Source organism: Melitaea cinxia, chromosome 15, assembly GCF_905220565.1.
Source record: "Melitaea cinxia chromosome 15, ilMelCinx1.1, whole genome shotgun sequence".
NCBI lineage: Eukaryota > Metazoa > Arthropoda > Insecta > Lepidoptera > Nymphalidae > Melitaea > Melitaea cinxia.
This window is the reverse complement of record NC_059408.1, coordinates 6,758,142-6,777,235: the sequence shown is the minus strand read 5'-3', so window position 1 is coordinate 6,777,235 and position 19,094 is coordinate 6,758,142. Positions and strand designations below refer to the sequence as shown.

At 31.0% G+C, this 19,094-nt stretch overlaps 1 long non-coding RNA gene across 1 annotated transcript; it reads right to left on the bottom strand.

Moving 5' to 3' along the window:
* Window positions 1-17,404: 17,404 nt before the first annotated feature.
* On the bottom strand, window positions 17,405-19,094 carry LOC123660461. Its single transcript, XR_006744199.1, has 2 exons — window positions 18,327-19,094; window positions 17,405-17,481 (listed from the first exon to the last, which is right to left on the bottom strand). It is a non-coding gene; the product is annotated as an uncharacterized LOC123660461 (long non-coding RNA).

The window sequence follows — 19,094 nt, the reverse complement described above, 5'->3', positions numbered from 1 at the left end:
GCGAGAGTATATATTTACAATTGTACACCTTTAATTTGAAAAAAAATAAAATAAATGATAGTATTATTCACATTATAGCTTTTTGTACAAACATAACGTCGTAGCAGCCTTCCTGTCAAATATGCCTGTGTCGGTAAGTGATTAACTTTAACGTACTTAGTAATTGTAAGTAGTCTAGTTAATAGTATAGCAATTTGTACTTAATATAAAGTACAAAGTTCACATATTCATCCTGATATTTTTTAAAGTCAGCGTAATATAAAATAATATTTAATCTTCTTAGACAGTGGAAATAAATATTTTTGAGACATTTATAAATATGTTGATGGTGTTTCCTAACGTAGAATTAACGGGAATTTCTATAGATAGGCAATTTAAAAAAAAAACTGGAATATTAAAGTAAAAGAGAGAAATTGCCACCTAGCTTTATATTTGGCGGATATAGCATATAGAACAAAATTTTTGAAAAAATGTGGTTTATAATATATTTGAATCTTAATCGGTTGTTCTATATCAACGTTCTAATTACCACGATTCTAATAGTTAAGTAATTCAAAACTCAACATATTTCCACTCATCCTGAACTGAACGTAACTCAAGACTGTCGAAAGCTTTGGGATTTGTATCAAGTTTAAACCTGTTTCCAAGTTTGTTGTTAGTCTTAGTCTGAAACTTGAAACTGATATCATGCTGATGTATACAGCTAGTAAATTTCAATTATCACGTTATGTAATAATGACTGAATATTTTATGTTATGATATGTTATGATATGTTATGATGAAAAATAGGTAGAGCATGAATGAATAAATAATGAGTCCTGTTCTAAGGAGGTAGAAATATAAATAAAATTTTGTATTCTAGTTACAACGTCTAGAAGAAAAATTTATCATCGAAATAAACTCTTTAGAGCCTTACGAAAATTATGGAATATCTATTATCGCATCGTATTTGCATTCTATCTATTACTTTGTGTCTAATCATAATTATTTTAGGTATACTCGTATATTTAATGACAGTGGAAAATTAGTAGTATAAGTTTCTTGTAATTCACTGAGATTAACAATTTTCAATTTGAAACCTGAATTATTATGCTATATTCAAAAATGTTCTCTAAGTATGGCCAATGTCCCAGAAATAGCTTCAATACGTTTGATTAATTTTCCTGTATATTTTATCTTATCTGAAAACATGGACATGTAATTAAAACAATTTTGCGGATTCATGCATTAAGTCATCGACAGTTGTTACTAGATTAACAACGACTGCAATAGGGTTATTTGACTTATCTATACAAATAAAAAAAATTGCAGAGTCTGTTTGTAATATTAAAATAACCGCTTTTTACTAAATGCATATGGCGTACATATACCGAAATAACATTTTTTACACTTTTCGACACTTTTTGATAGCTGATGTAATAAGGAGTAACTTCGGTTACTTTTATTTTAAAAGTTCTTTTTTTAAATTCCACGCGGACGAAGTCACGGGCACGTCTAGTGTTATAATATAATAGTTTCACACTACAATGCAGTAATAATTTAATTACTATACAGTAGTTTTGCTAGTATCTCCTGTAAAAAACAGACATTTTGTTTTATAAATGCGTTTTTTTTTCACCAAAAATTTGAATTCTTTTTCACTGTGTTGGATATGAAACACAACGAAAGTAATTTAGCCACACATGACGACATGCTGGGAAATTTGCATGTGATAGTGTAATTTTTACGTCACTCAAAACCGTAATAACCGTGGGTGTGTTTGCAACTGTGATGAAACCATTTGTACTTTTTGCAATCGTAGTTTTTGTTAATAACCTTGCTAAACTTTGGACCTTCTTATGGTAAATGACTTTTTTGCAGCCAGATTTTGCTAATCGAATACAACTTATAAATTCATATAGTTGACTCAATAATAAAAATCGTTTTTTATAGCTGCATTTCATAGAAAAGTAAACCCCTAAGGGGTTCCTACGAATTCCAAAATATTTGAAAGGAATATTCTGCCTCTTATTTATATAAACATCGTAATATATGATCAGTGACTTAACTAAAATCGTAATAAGGAAAGTTAAAGGAAGAAGAGGAAAAGGAGAAAGGAAGATTTAACACGATTTTCGCACAATGTGCAACTGAAATGTGATCAAAATCAAAAAACATCAATAATTATGCAGATGCAATTTGATTGAGGGCCTGTTTCACTGGTTGCCGACAAAAGTTTCGATTATATAACCTATATAGTGGTATCCAACCGATAAAATATTCTTTCGGTTTTACTGTCGAAATTCGCAGTAAATTCATAGGCAGATATTAAAAAGTTGTCTAGTAAATCTTACAGAGCGGCAACAGCGCATTTTTGCGTTATGAAATTCGATACAAAACTTAAACTCGAATATAAATTTCGTATAAAACTTAAACTCGTGAACAAGACATTTGTAGATAATGTCGAAATATCGAGCTCCGCAAAATAAAAATAAGAAACATTTTAAATATCCCGTTTTAAATACCTAATTCCGGACAAAATATTTTTTTAATAAAAATCAACACATATATTTATATATTTATTTACTATAATAGTATGGTTTTTTAATGTGTACAATTTTGTTAAACATTTGTTTTCGAAACGTTAAAAGATTAAAAAGCGAATGTCACCTTTTCTTCGCTGAAATATAGACGGTGCCACTCTCTACCTAATAATTGTCTACATGAACAGAATTCCTTTTTTCAATTACCAAAACACAGATAGCGCTTTTTTCCTCGCAAAATTATAAGCCAAAAGACGATTACTACTAATATATATAATTCAGTAAGTAATATATATATACACATAATATAATTCAGTCAATTTGTAGTCTAAAGGGCCGCTAGTGGGAAAGTTTTGGGGTCGTTCTGATTTCTTTCATACTATATGTATTTTGGGGTGCTGAATTCGAATCTGAAGTTTGCGGACAAAATTTGCTAGTAAAGAGACAATTTTACTGAACTCATAATAAATTTATAAAAATTTGCAATGAGAAAATTAATTATTTTATTATATATGTGATAATAATATGTAATTTTACACATATTTCGTTGTTAATAATAATTTGACTATTTAATTTTAAGAATAAGTATAGATAGATGTATGTTTGTGGGACATAAATCGTTATTACGCAATTGCAAATTAGGCGAAGAAAAACACAAAGATTTTACTTTGATATGACTACAACTTTTTTTGATAAATATACATATAAAGTTATAGATAATATGTATAAATAAATATTTAAAATACACCCAGACTCAGGCGAAATGTTATCATCTGTCCAATGACGTCTTAAAAACTACATGATTTGGTGGATAATATACAAGTCGCATCATCTATCCAGTATCGGTATTCGAAACCTATGAAACCAAAATTTGCAATTTATAAAGCGGAAAGAGCTAATCCAAGACTTTATCGGTAACCGATAAACAGCCTCGACTGTGTATATGTCAGTAGCGTAGGCTAGTTTTGTAGTATCGTTTTAGCTAATTTATTTTTTATTATAAGCGTATTACTCGTACATAAAGAAATCTGAAACTTAGAAACTTAGATATGTAATATATTTGTAGTAAAAACAACTCAAAAGATAAATTCAACCATGTGCAAGTGTGAGAGGGTATGTCTGGCTCATAAATATAAACTATTTAGGATATCAGCTTCATTTACAATGTAACGTGTTTCTAGAGTTCCGCCACTTGTTACAAAAGCAACAGTGACACTTAAGTAGGAAGAAAGCTTGAGAATTTGTTGAATGACAAAATATTTAATTTGCATGACATGTATAACATTTTAGGCCACTTCATTTAAAAAAATTAATAAAAATATCACAATTTAATGTTTGTTACTTTTGATGTTCGAAAATAATTAAATTTCGTTCTTCTTTAATTTGTCCTCAAGGATAATACAGTGTACCGTGCTAGGTTTGAATTAAATTGTATTTTATTTATTCCATCATTCATATATAACGCTATTATTGAAACATATTTTTTCGACTTTGCTTTTAATTTGAAACAATTTTGGGGCCATATTGCCAACTATTAAGACTAACATAAAATAATGACGATCTTATGATTTGAAATTACGAAATTATACCCTCTTTTATAAAGCTTAATAAAAAAAATTGCCAGAATTCAAATAAAAATGATGCTAATCATTTTTAAATTTACTTTTTTTTATTTTATTTTAAATTTGAAGCGATGAATATACAATTACATCTCCTAAATCAATTACTCTAAAGTTATATCGATTTATCTACTTTTCAGCGGCTTTGAAATTTACGGAGAGAAAAGGTTATTGTTGTATAGTTAGAGATTTTCTAAGACATGTAATTCTGCTAAGCCGAAGTGAAGTAACGAATTAAGCTTCAATCTTCTTCTATTGAAATATAGGTACAGAACAGGACAATGGGAACAGTTTAAAAGGTACATTCATGAAGCCGTCACGGCATTGGAAACAACTTTAGGAGTCGGGCACTGTTCCAAACAAGTTTTCGAAGCCAACGTTTATCCATTTGTCACTTCTGCTAAAGTTTAGGTATGTTTGCTAGGGTGGTATTTTGCAACAGTAAACAATTAAGAAAACCCAATAACCATTGTAGGGACTTGTAATAGGTTCTAGTGATTCATTGATAATAAAAAACAAATACTCAAACATAGGTCGCTAAATGTTAAAGCAGTCTCAAATCAACTATATCGACAGTCCATTTGTCTCACTATGACTAATCAGTAGTCAAACAGTCAGTAAATTAGCTAGTGATGCGGTTAGACGTCACGTCGAAAATAGTTAAATTGGATTCAGTAATGTGAAATTGGAGCGACTGAAAATGATGGATTATCCGGAAGCGAATGTTGCATTTAACTTACTGTATAGTATATCTGCTATATATAAAAGAAAAAAAATATATACATGTCAGTCTTATCAATAAATAAATAACGCGAATTGGTTTTTTTTTTTTCTTTATTTTACTCCTTTAGAGACGAAATAAGGCCCGCGGTATGGAAAAAATTTAGGGTGTAAAATCTTGCGAAAAAGTGTCGTTGAGACCTGCCCTAAGATTGACATTTTACCGCGCAACGTCTCTTTCGAGAAGATTGATTTATCTATACAAATAAATAAAATTATCTGTTTGTAATATTAAAATAACCACTTTTACTAAATGCATATGTAGTAAAATGTAACTTAGGCTACTTTTTATTTTATAAATCTGTGAACTGAACAAAACTCTAATCATCCAGTAGCATGTCGGACTTGATACACACAAATTTTTTATATATAAATTACATATTTAGGCTTTAGGTCCTTCGAGGCTTTTACTTCAGAGTGCCATAAACATAAAGCCACGGTTCATCATTACACAGGTACACAGGTTACACATACGTTAGCTTTAATATTTTTCTATAAGAAAAGAGAGATCCACCAAGTACTAGGACAGGCTGATTCGGTTCAAAAATGTATTGAGAGTTTTAAGCCAATATTATTACTCTTTATTGTGTTATTGTAGTACAGTTATATTTTTATGTAGTTTACCACTAACGCTCAATAATAGGGTTATAATATTTAGAAAGAATTCCTCATTAGTAGGATATCCAACTAATATTGCGTAATATTAATACGTGGTACTGAAATTGCTTCATAGTGTCAAATTAACTCTTAATAATAGCTTAATACATTTTAAAATAAAATAAAAAAATAAAGTTGTATTTTAAACTTTAAATGTATATCTAAGATCAACAAAATCTGAAATGGAAAAATTTATTCATTTCATAAGATAAATTTTCATCTTTAATTATCCTGTCAATCACGCAAAGACTTAAACGATTGCGATCTACATGTCACGAGCGATTTTCGGTCTTCAAGGTATTTAGTATTTACTCTGTACTATGGACGTTGTTATATCTACATACATCAAAGCGTTCCACCGAAGGCATTTTGAACTTAACACAAACAGAGAGGCTTACTCAGAACAATGTGAACTATGGACAAGAAAAATACAGTCAATATCGATCCAAAATAAACAGACTTTATTACTGAAACAACTGCGCGTTTTGCGTTATAGAAATAAAATTAAGTTTTAAATTTCATTACAGAATTGTCGATATCGAGTCGGATTTGTTTGAAAAATTGTGTATACAAAGGAAAAAAAAAAACGAGTTAGGTACTATCGAAGTGAACGTTTCATAAACAAAATTTGGACAAATATTACTTTAAAAAAATTACTTAAAATAAATATTATTCAAAAAATATATAAGGCGGATACGAACTAAAAATGTCGCAAGTAGATTCATTACAAACCGCAACACGAAGTAGGTTACAATTTCGTTGTATATACATATTTTCATAGAAAAATATTATTTGTTACATATTTTAAGTGTGTAAGCATATGTATGTATAATTTTATAATCTATTGTGATGTATTCTAATTTCTATAACAATTATTTGTACACTTCCTAACCGCTTTTCTATGCGCTGTCCTATACCCAAAGATTGTCTGGAAGAAATCGCTCTTTTAGCGATAAGACCGCCTTTGTACATCTTCCTCTAATTATACTACTTTTGTTTGTATCTTTTAATGGTGATTATTATTATTATTATTCCTCGCGCGAAGTTCTATTTAATATTATTCGTAAATTGTATTTTAGTTTATGGTAGTTTCATTCATCAAGTTTATTGTATTAAAAGTTTTCTTTAAGCATCGGTTCAACTACTTTTTAACCGACTTCCAAAAAAGGAGGAGGTTCTCAATTCGACTGTATTTTTTTTTTTTTTTTTTTTTTTTTTTTATGTATGTTACATCAGAACTTTTGACCAGGTAGACCGATTTCGACAAATTTTGTTTTAATCGAAAGGTGGTGTGTGCCGATTGGTCCCATTTAAATTTATTTGAGATCTAACAACTACTTTTCGAATTATATCTAATAATGCGTTTTTACTTGACGCTTTTTTCGTCGACCTACGTTGTATTATACCACATAACTTTCTACTGGGTGTACCGATTTTGATAATTCTTTTTTTGTTGGAAAGGGGATATCCCTAGTTTGGTACCATGATAAGGAAACCAGGATCTGATGATGGGATCCCAGAGAAATCGAGAGAAACTCTTGAAAATCCGCAATAACTTTTTACTGGGTGTATCGATTTTGATAATTTTTACTTTAATCGAAAGCTGATGTTTATCATGTGGTCACATATAAATTTTATCGAGATCTGATAACTACTTTTTGATTAATCTTTGATAACGCGTATTTACTTGACATTATTTTCGTCACCTTACGTTGTATTATACCTCATAACTTTTTACTGGGTGCACCGATTTTGACGTTTTTTATATAAATTAAAAGCTACTATTCGTCACGTGGTCCCATTCAAATTTAATTGAGATTTGATTCGTAATTTGTGAGTTATATCTAATATTGCGTATTTACTTGACGGTTTTTTCGTCACCCTACGTTGTATTATACGTTATATCTTTTTACTGGGTGCACTGATTTTGATCTTTTTTGTATAAATCAAAAGCTAATACTTGTCATGTCGTCCGTTTTAAATATGATTGAGATATAATGAGCAATTTTTGAGTAATCTTTGATGACACGTATTTACATGACGATGTTAAGACGACTGTGGTCATGTTCAATACTTTGCCACAACGCCATCTATCAAAATGTAATGAAATTACTTCGTTCACTATCGATCAAATTACAATATTCCACTAGAGTAGAGAGTAGCAGTTTATTCGTTATAAATATATTTGAGCTTTTAATTTTTGAGTTATCGCTAATACTGGGTATTTACTTGGCTATTTTACGTCGACTAACGTTATATTAACCTCATTACTATTTTACTGGGTGGACCGATATCGATGATTCTTTTTTTAATCGATAGGTGGTGCTTGTCATGTGGTCCCATTTAAATATAATTGAGATTTGACTCGAACTTTTTGAGCTATATCTGATATGGCGTATTTACTTGACTGTTTTTGGAGTTTTCTCCTTAAGAATCGATTTTCATTTAAGGCCCCGGAATGAAAAAATTGAACAGTAAAATCTACTGAACGAATGACCTTGTTAGAGATGGCGTTCAGACGTTTTCTAATAACGCAATTAGGTTCCGATAGATGGCGTTATTGCATTCATTTATTTACAATTTGATATAGTAATAATATATTTCTTAGACTAGTAAGCCTTTTTGTGCCTATTTAGACAGTTGATCTGAAGGGGTAAACTCCAGTCGTGCATCGGAGCTGTGTGAAAACATGAACATTACATATTTTTAATAAAAAAGACATAAACCGTAATTCAATATAAATCCGCTTCAACTAAAAAACCCGCCGTAATAAGCGATGTCAGCGCTTCGCGCGAATCGACGACGGGCCTTTTATGAAATTTCTGCCTACAATCGCTAACAAAATGTTAGAAATAACAGTAGAACATTATATAATTCTACAATTTTATAATGTCGCGTTATATGGAATACGAACAAAGTATTACTATTTTTTCGTCGATCTACGTTGTATTACTCTTCGATGTAATTGAAGTCGGTTTTTTTTTCGTTTGCGAGCAAACACAATTATTGTTTAAACGTTAAGAGCTCGAAAAAAAATTTATAATTTTCTTTACCATTAGGTTTATTTAATATTTGTATATCACTGGTACACCTTCTTTCCGCTTCATTCTCTTCATTTCCTTTGCCCAAAGGTTGTCTGGAAGAGATCGGTATTTTAGCAATAAGGTCTATAAGGTTTATTTATGTTACCACTGCAACACATCGGACTTATCATGAATGTGTAAAACAAGAAAAAACCTGACTACGACAAAATATGTGTTAGTACAGCACTTTACGTCATATAGAGGGCGGTACATTTAATACAATGCCTGTAACCAGCGGACAATTAAGGAACTTCTAATGATATCTCATTCGTCTAAATATGACAAGCAGTTTGGGAGATATGTGGGAAAAGGTGAACATACATACATACATACATATATGGCTTTTCCGTAGTCAGGTAAAAAAACCTAAGGTTTTTGCCAATAGCAAGAAAAGCAATAAATAATTACTAGTTCAGATATAACGTAGGTATAGGTTGTACCTCTTTGTGGTACAAAACTCATTATTCAAAGTGAGAGAAATACTCGTCTATTTTTTCCACACAAAGGCGCCAGTTTACACGTTTCAACTTGTAGCGTGTCTTACTGTATTTATTCTAGACTACCTTTGCAACGCGGTTTTACTCGCGTTAATTTGAGGAAAACTTCCTAAGTTATTATATAGCCTTCTTCGGTATATGAACTATCCAACATATAAAAATGCCTTCAGTTCGCAGCAGTAATTCTTAAGATTTCGTTCAAACAAAGAAAAAGAAGATTTTATAATCAATTTTATATTCGATTTTCTATTCGATTTTCCAATCGATTTCCAGTTGATTTTCTAATCAACTTTATAATCGATTTTCTATTCGATTTTATTTCGTTTTTTATGTTTATAACTTTTGCTATTTTTCATGTACAACGCTTTTACAACATTTTTCTATGCGTCATTCCGAATTTAATGAGCTATCACACATAATTTTTTGAGTTAAATTAAAAGAGAGAACTCTTTTCGACCATTTTCAACTTGTCGACTAGACTATAAGCTTTAAACTGGATTTAAATAATGAAACTAGTAAATATCAGCGACATTGTATCAAATTCGAATTGTAAAAGACAACTAACTCTTCCAAATCCGATAAATCGGATACAAAAGCTATTGTTATTAGCTGAGAATGAATCATATGGCTTGTATTTAAAATGTGACATATTAAATTATAAAATAACTTGACATTTTCAAGCAATGCGATGCTACTATTTAAGATGTTTCGCTTTACTTGGAATCAGGTCGCGGAAATCAATTTCCTTGGCGCTATTCCTTCTATTTATTAACCACTGATTTTCCTTAACCGAAGAGATACCTACTGACATATTGTAAATTGAGGTGGATTACCCCCGTTTATAATTTATTTAAACAAATCAAATTGGTACATAGAAAAATAATTTTTGTCGTTAGTTTATTGCGATACTTTTTAATAATACGAGTACAACTATGCATATAATTTAATTAAATTAGTATAATATATCGTTATAATATTACAATCATGATGTTATTAGACTAAAGACGCGGTGACGTCGAGTATTGAACGCTCCCCCATCTGTTGTGTGATGTGACAGGCTTTCCTACACACAAGGATTTTTTTAATCGGTTTATAATGAACAACGATCAGATTAAACTCGTGTCTTTCATAGCATAAGAGTCATTATAGATTATTTGTACTATTTTTTACGTATCAACCCTAACGAAATGAAATAGAAATATTTAGTTCACTATAAGGTGATTAATATTAAAAAAATGCAAGGGTTAAAATTATTAGGCTAACTTAACTGTAAATTTGAAAACTATCAATAACATATATTGTGAAATAGTTTTTATGTCAGTTGTGTAAACATACTCGTACATAAATCGCACAAAGGGCGACATAGTGTAGCTAGCGTAGGTATGCGTCCACAGAATGAAGTCTCCGCTGACCCACTCCGGCGCAGACGAACAAGAAGGAGACGGTTTGCCCACCTCCTCGCCCCTTCGTAATAGTGGGGTCGCCAGCCGATAGTCGGGGGACTTTGGCCGGCCGGACGACACGATCCCACATGTCTACGGGGTGGCCTTTTTGTGAGCGAGGCCACCCCTACCATTGTGCCGGGGCCCAGAGATTTCGTCCAGGCCTACCGCCGGGGCGAGGTGGCGAATGCTAGCGCGACCCCATCGCGCCTCTGGTTTTTTAGTCAGTAGGAATCTGACATAACCCTCTGGCGCCCCTGTGCCGGAGGGTAACCATGATGGATTTTGCCCACGTAAAAAAAAGGTATGCGTCCACAGTTACGTAAGTACGTAAAAAGTTAAGATACCTTTTCCGAGAAACGCAGACGTGGATAAGACATTGTTGATGACATTACCTTAATCTTAACCGGTTATATGAGGAGTATACGACTATTGACAAGCCTTAACGGCAGGTGTACTAAGTTTATGGAGCGTCATAGACTCTATAAAAATTCATGACTAAGAACAATCCCGTACAATTTTTTACAAAGTAATTGATTAAATGTAAATAGTTATAGATTACTAACTGACCTAGTGAACTTTGTACCGTTATTTTTCTCTACAAAGCTTTTCCTGACAACAATGATAAAAGGAATCACCAATTTGGCTTAGTCGTTCTGAAGTCATGCGTATACATTTCGACTATTTACTTTTATAAATATAGATAACTAAATTAATTTAATGAAATTAGAAAAAAAAACAAACATTCATATTCACTTTGGTATTTTACACAATTATTTATAAATATTTACTCACTAATAAGCATATTGAATATAACCAGACGTTTGCAGCTAGAATCTAGCTCGTAACGATGTATTTAGTTCATGTTTATTAGTAGTCAGGTAATAGAAATTATAACGTATTTAAATGGACTTCTTTAAGCTTCTGAAACAGCGTGAACGTGAACAAAATCACAGGCAATGGGTAGTATTTTATTGTTACGTGGTCTAGGAGTTATATAAAAAATTTAATATTAAAAAAGGTCAAATATTTTTTTTTATCGACATCGTCATAATAACATCATCTGTGTTTATTTTTATAATGTAAAATATAAAAATAGTTCTAAAGGAGTATTAACTTCTTGTAAACATTGTATTTGTATACAAAACTCCATTTCCATTACTGAACGATCCCAGTTTCAGTCACATAGTAACGATTAAGTAATTTGTGGTTTCAGTTTTGGCTTCCGCTTCTTCCCGTTTCTACCACAAAATTTTGTTTCGACAAATTTCGGTTTTGGATGTTTATTAAATAAGTTACTACATCCAAATTTTACCATTATATATGTTATGTAACTTTTTGTCTTTATGCTTATATTATTTATAACATATCGTTCTTATATAGGGAAAGAAGATAATACAATACATGTATAACTTTTAGGGTGAGATTACCGTATAACCGGAGCTTTTTCGTAGAGCAATTTTATTAAAACACCCTACATAAAAACTACTAGGGTAACTATTTTTAGTTGATAGGTTAACTATTATTAGTAGTAATGTTCTTACATTTAACTATTCAAATTAAATAAAAAGTGAAAATTGAAAGCATATAATACACATAGCTAAAAATTCTGTCAAATGGATGGGTTTTAAATAGTAGTAGTTTTTTTATTATTTTTATTTTCTGTGCACGACCTTAAATTTTTATTCTGTAGTTTACTAAATGGTAGAAAAGTTTAAAAAAAGAACGATTGGAATCCGTGAAGTAGCATTTAAGATTCCAAGGGAAATAGGGATGCATTTTTATATGGTATAGTTATGTATTTCATAATAATTAATTTGTTCATATCAGTGTGATCCTAATTCGGCTATATTCATACTTTACATTGTAATATACTATTGTATCATAACGCTTTTGCATTGCCTAAAAAAATAAATAAAATAAATATATAGATTGAGAAACAAAACACGGATTACAAATAAATGTGATATGAAAAGTTATAATTATAGATAAACCGTTGTAGAAAGCACAATTTTTAGTATACCCTGTAAGATTTGTGCCAAGATTCTATCGCTAGTAAACAAGATCACAGATAGAGATCGCCTTATTTATCTCCTTTATGTTTCTCGGATTACAGATAAACGGGTTGACGTACAGGAAAAGATGTAAATAAACAGTCTAGATTTTTGTTTTTTTACTTTTGTATGGATAGGTAGTATTTATTACTTTTCACGTATCTCTGAAAATGAATAAAAGCTTTTTAATACTAAATTATCTTTATCTATCGTTAGTTGAATTCTGCAGGCAGCACTAACAGCTGGACGGGGAAAGTTTTAATGCATCAGTATATATAAGATCATATTATCATATGACCAATTCTGATGAAGAATTACTTGAAATTTGAACTTTATATCAGAATCTCCTTTTTTAAGACCCAGATCCGTGACAATGGGAATACTATAGGGAAGGGGATTCGAAGGAAGTAGAGAGTAATGGATTGATATAGGAATTCAACCATCCATCTATTTGAATAACCATAAAGAAATCAGAGCAGATTTAAAAATGCACATACCAATGTTAAATGTAAGCATAGGGGAGAAGGGTAGGGGTTTGCTGACTAAAGTTACTAAAGTTATGCTTACGTAATACTTGAATGACCCCATATAAATTAAAAATAAATCAATCTTCCAAAACACAGTAAAAGACATGAAAAATCAAATATAACAATAAAAAATTATGTGGTGTCATGGGATACCAGCTCCGTATTTTATTATTATACTCTTTTGGACATGTAGGAACGAAGTTTCTTCGGATAGTATAGAAACAACACAATTTCAAAAAAAAAAATGTTGAATTTTATATATATTTTCTAGTTCTTGATTTTTTGTAATTTTGTTGATTGGTTTTTAATAAAGTACATAAAAGTATTTAGGAAATTTAGTATTTTAGATAATAACAAATACCGTAAAATAAAATAAATCAAACAAAATGATAATAATAACAATTCAAACTATTTACAGTGAAATAAAAAAAATCGTGTCTTTATTTATTTTTATCGACAGTATAAAATTACATAAATAACTAGCTGACCCGGCAATCGTTGTCTTGCCGCTAAAGGCTATTAAAAATAAGGGTTGAAGGTAGAGGGTTAAAAATTTAGGGTTGTATGTATTTTTTAATGTTGTATCATAAAAAAATAGAAATTAAAAATTTTGTATAAAAAATAAAAAATAAAAATTTAGGGGTGGACTACCCCTAACATTTAGGGGGATGAAAAACCTGTTAGATGTTGGCCGATTCTCATAGATACCGGATAAGCACAAAAAATTTCATCAAAATCGGTCAAGCCGTTTCGGAGAAGTATGGCAACGAAAACTGTGACACGAGAATTTTATATATTAGATTTAAAAAAGTTTACTAGTAATATTTTAGTTTTACAAACGTCATATTATACAGTCGTGTGACTGATATTACGCCACTTCCGTAAGTGTCACATTTCTATAGCGTTTGATGGGTTTTGGTTGAGAGGGTGTAAAGTTCCTCATCTACCATGAAATAGAGAGGATTCTCCGACCAGACGGGTGTTGCATCTGGTGGGCTACTGCCCCGACGGTTGTTGTCGGGTTCTTGTACATATGAGTAATCGCTCGGATAACTTTAATATCGCGATGTAGGATACGTCCGTTTTTAGTCCGTATGTGGCGACATAGATCAGGCAACCTGCATTGGAGCAGCGTGTGGATTAAGCTTTGATCCTTCTCCTACATAGGCAAGAGGCCTATGCCCAGCAGTGGGATATTACAGGCTAAAGCGTAGCGTAAGCGTAAGTAGTATATAATACATGTTATTTTTTTTTTGTGTATCCACACATTAGGAATTACACAATAAGATTAAAAATGTTTAGTATATAATTATTATTACTTTTGTATAACACGTCACGAGACATAGTAATCAGAAACTTTTTAAATTAGATATCTTCATTCGTCACATCATACTTCGAAAACACTATTTCAGTTAGGCAAATACAATAACGTCTATTTAAAATTCAAGTATTTAAAATTGAGAATATGAAACTAAAGACATCATTTCAGATCAGAGATCATTTTTATTTAATGTAGTCTATATTAAGAAAGTCGCACAGAACTATCAAAAATCTTTTATATCAAAGTTAAAAATAAAAAAGAGAATTACATGCCACCATAATGTTTTACCATATAATCGCTATAAATGACATCGCTTAACTTTTATTAGTTTCAAAGCGCTACTTTATATGAAAAGACAGCTTATGGTGCAATATTTCTTCATTTTTCCTCTGTACTTCGTATCATAGTTAAATCCACGTGGAAACACTTAAACTCAATAAAACTTTGTTGATTATAATGGTAGCACTTTTTAATCTTTATTTGATCTAAATGAAAATGTTTTGTAGTGGGTATACTTTGAAACATTAAGCGTTGGTGCAATGTTTAACTAGCTGGTGTGTCCTAATTGATGGTACTTTTATTTTTTACTAGATTGGCAAACAAGCGTATAGCCCACCTGATGGTAAATGGTTACCATGGACACCTGCAACACCAGAAGTATCGCAAGGGCGTTGCTGACCTTACCCCGACCATGTCTAGGAACTCTAGATACCTTTCTCATCACAGAAATACAACACTACTTGAGTTATGTATTATTTAGCTTCGTGATCTTCTATAAGGTTGCTTGTACAAGGTGCTTATGTTTTGTGTGTTTCTAGACCCCTAAATCACACCCTTTGCGAATAAGACACTGATTTATTAATGTTTAGAGTTTGAAAATCTTACTGATTATTACTACATTCTATGCGTCCAGGTAATGTCCAGTAACACTGCTCAGGCTCACGCAAATTTACATAATTTTTTCAAAGCATCTTTTTAGTATTGATTACTAAATCGACCAGTTTTGCCAATCATTATTGACTCTGATAGAATAGTAATACTTCAACTGATTATCATATATATTAATACGGTAAGGTTATAAGATATTTGCCTCCCTTTTTAGAAAAAACTTCACAATTGCTCCACATAAACTATATATCATTTTATAGATAATTGCTTGCTCTACCGGCATCAACAACAACAAAAATTATTATTGCTTTTATTTTTATAAATTAATTATTTATTAAAATTATATTCATTCATTACAGCCTATACAGTCGACTGCTGGACATAGGCCTCCACAAGTTTACGCCAAAAATAACGTGAACTCGTGTGTTTTGCCCATAGTCACCACGCTGGGCAGGCGGGTTGGTGACCGCAGTACTGGCTTTGTCGCACCGAAGACGCTGCTGCCCGTCTTCGGCCTGTGTATTTCAAAGCCAGCAGTTGGATGGTTATCCCGCCATTGGTCGGCTTCTTAAGTTCCAAGGTGGTTGTGGAACCTTGTTATCCCTTAGTCGCCTCTTACGACACCCACAGGAAGAGAGGGGGTGGCTAAATTCTTTAGTGCCGTAGCCACACAGACAGTCAGTAATTTTTTTAAAAATTTTAAATCAACTCGCATGTAAATTCTTTTTTGTAATTCTGTAAAGTTATAATTATTATACTTATTAAGTGCTAAATATTCGCACGGGTATAGCTGGTTATTATTATTAATAACTTATAAATTAAAGAAAAATAGTGCCTTCTTTTTATTCGATATAAAAAATTTGTCCTGTGTTTTTAGTCGTCAGAACTGAGGTGAACCTTTGTTATAATAGTAGAACACTTGATTTTCAGATCTTAAACTGGTGGTTACTCTGCCTTATCTCAGTATCATCTGACTCTGATAACCTTAAGGTGCGGTGAAACCTTGTTTCAAGTAAGTATTTTGATACTAAATATTTCACTATGAATACTAATATTATTTTATAATATTACTATTCATAGTGAAATATATAATTATTATTGTCATATTTCTGTAAACACATTGTACTAAAAATATTCATTTCTTTTTCGTAAACGTTTCGGACGTATTACGGGAGTTTTATTATTCGTTGTGTTGACGTTGACATAACAGTGTTCACTAATTTGCATCGCACAGACCGCACGTACCCGACACTCGGTAATACCGAGTTATTGCAACTTTTTCAATGCATGCCAATGACATTATAGGGATAGCCGTTAAAAGAAATTACTAGGTATATTCGATCTCTCTTTAACTATGTCGTATATAGTCTTAGGAATGCTGATTTAAATAATATGCACAATGGCACAATGAACAAAAAAGCGCACGAGTAACTAAGAGCCTGTGGCTATTGTGTCTCTAAATAATATTTAAAAAATATGTCATATACGAATTTATTTTCTTTTTAGCAGTCTGCAAATAAACAAGCAACCGTAACAGATTTTTCATTACTTTTCAAATACATTCTCTTACACGTACAAGTTTATTTGTTTATGTTGTATTGCGTTGGCATTCCTATTACTTCGAAGACAGAATAGATAGTGCCTACTGATAAAAGAATGCGTTTGACATGAACCTCGAAGCGTTCGATGCGGAACTATGGACCTTCTTAATCGAAATAGTTTTAGTGGATTTTAGCCAGGAATATTTTGTCTTGTTGATTCGTTTAATAAAATCTACTTAAACTGTATCTCTGTTTTGTATTCCTTTATAATGTGTCAGTTTTTATCCCGAATATTTTGTAACACCAAAACATTTAGTTTTTTTAATAAGTATTTATTGAATTATTGACATAGCCAAAACTTGTCATGTTGAATAGGAATTCAAGGTTATTGTTAATCGTATTATTATTTACATGAGCATGCATAATACTAAATATGGTACCAATAACAATCACTCAGAAAATAAAACCAACCATTTGTAAACATAACATTTAATATTAACTTATACGTATTTGAAACATGACTTCACCAGCGCGAAGTTTCATAAAAAATCTGAAAGAAAATCCGATTAATAAGGATTTAAAAGAAAGTTAAATAAAAAAAGTAAATGCATTTAGCTTTGCAAATTATAACCGAGTTTTATGCGGCAACGTATTTTTTGTAAAAGAGTATTTCTTTCGATATTTAGGTCACACGAAACTAGTCACACTTTCAGTTGCAAGCTTGTGTTCATTTATCAGGCATGTAAAAATTCATGTTTCCTACTATTGCATTGCAGCGTACATTATAAGATATATTTCATTTTTTTTTAACTCTTTTGTTTAAAATTATGAACTATAAATAATGAAAATACGAAGGCTAAAAGGCTTTCGTGTTTATTTCACAAATTATTTTGGGACTTCATTTTATTTCTTGAAATATTATTTGACAAGGAAAAGTCGGATTAGATAAGATCTAGTAGGGTTAAAAAAACTGTATTTAATTTTCAAGACTAAAAATATTTACAAAGTAAAAAAGTTTCTAACAAGCTTCATTAAATGTAATCATATAATGTTTTTAACCGATTTCTAAAAAAAGGAGGAGGTTCTCAATTAGACCTATTTTTTTACGTTACCTCAGAATTTTTTACTGGGTGGACCGATTTTGATGATCCTTTTTTTAATCCAAAAGTGGTACTTTTCATGTTGTCCCACTAAAATTTAATTTAAATCTGACAATTATTTTTTGACTTATACTGCGTATTTACTTGTGTATGCGTATGCGTATTATTTTTTCTTTGTTGTATTACTTATCGATGTAATTGAAATCGCTTTTTTTTGGCGACGAAACACAATTTTTAATGAATAGTTCATAATAGTTTCATAATTATATACATCTATATACATAAAAATAAATACCTATTTCCTTTGGTCACTCCATCACAGGTGAACGGCTGGACCGATTTCGCTAATCGGTTCTTATGAAAGAAAAAAATAAGAAAATTGCGCGGAAAATTAGAAAGTTTAAGAATACTTAACCATCATATAAAATTATTTCTAATCTAAGCTTAGCGCTTTGGACAAAATAAATTTTTTTAATGTAACATTATGACGTTTGACATAAAATTAACAGAATGGATGATACAAATATCTTCAAAGAGAATGTTAAACACTTTTTTTATTATTATTATTAATTAATTATACCAATTCGAATTCGATATTCATAGTTAGGACAACGTCTGTCGGGTCAGCTAGTTATATATAAGTTTTTTATTTAGTGAATAAGGTCTAATAAGCTATGCAAATACTAGGTTTACTATAAATATTCCTTTATGTAGTATTTTCCTGAGGAAACGGTTGAGTTCGAGATAACTTCATTTCCTGAGCAACGGCAAGCCTTCTTCATCCTAAATAAAAGCCTGCACGTAAATTAATTTCTTTTCAGTGCGACGAACAAATCTTATTTGTTATCGTATTTTCCACTTTTAAAGCTGTTGTAATTGTATTGTAAATACTGACACTTTCTGTGATATGCGAATAGAATGTAAGAATAATAATGGCATTTGCAATGGAACTAATATGGAAATCAATTTTAGGAACGAAAGCAATATTGTAATCAGTAATACATCTGTAGATATATAAATACGATTCAGCCTGTAACATCACACTGCTGGGCATAGTCTTCTT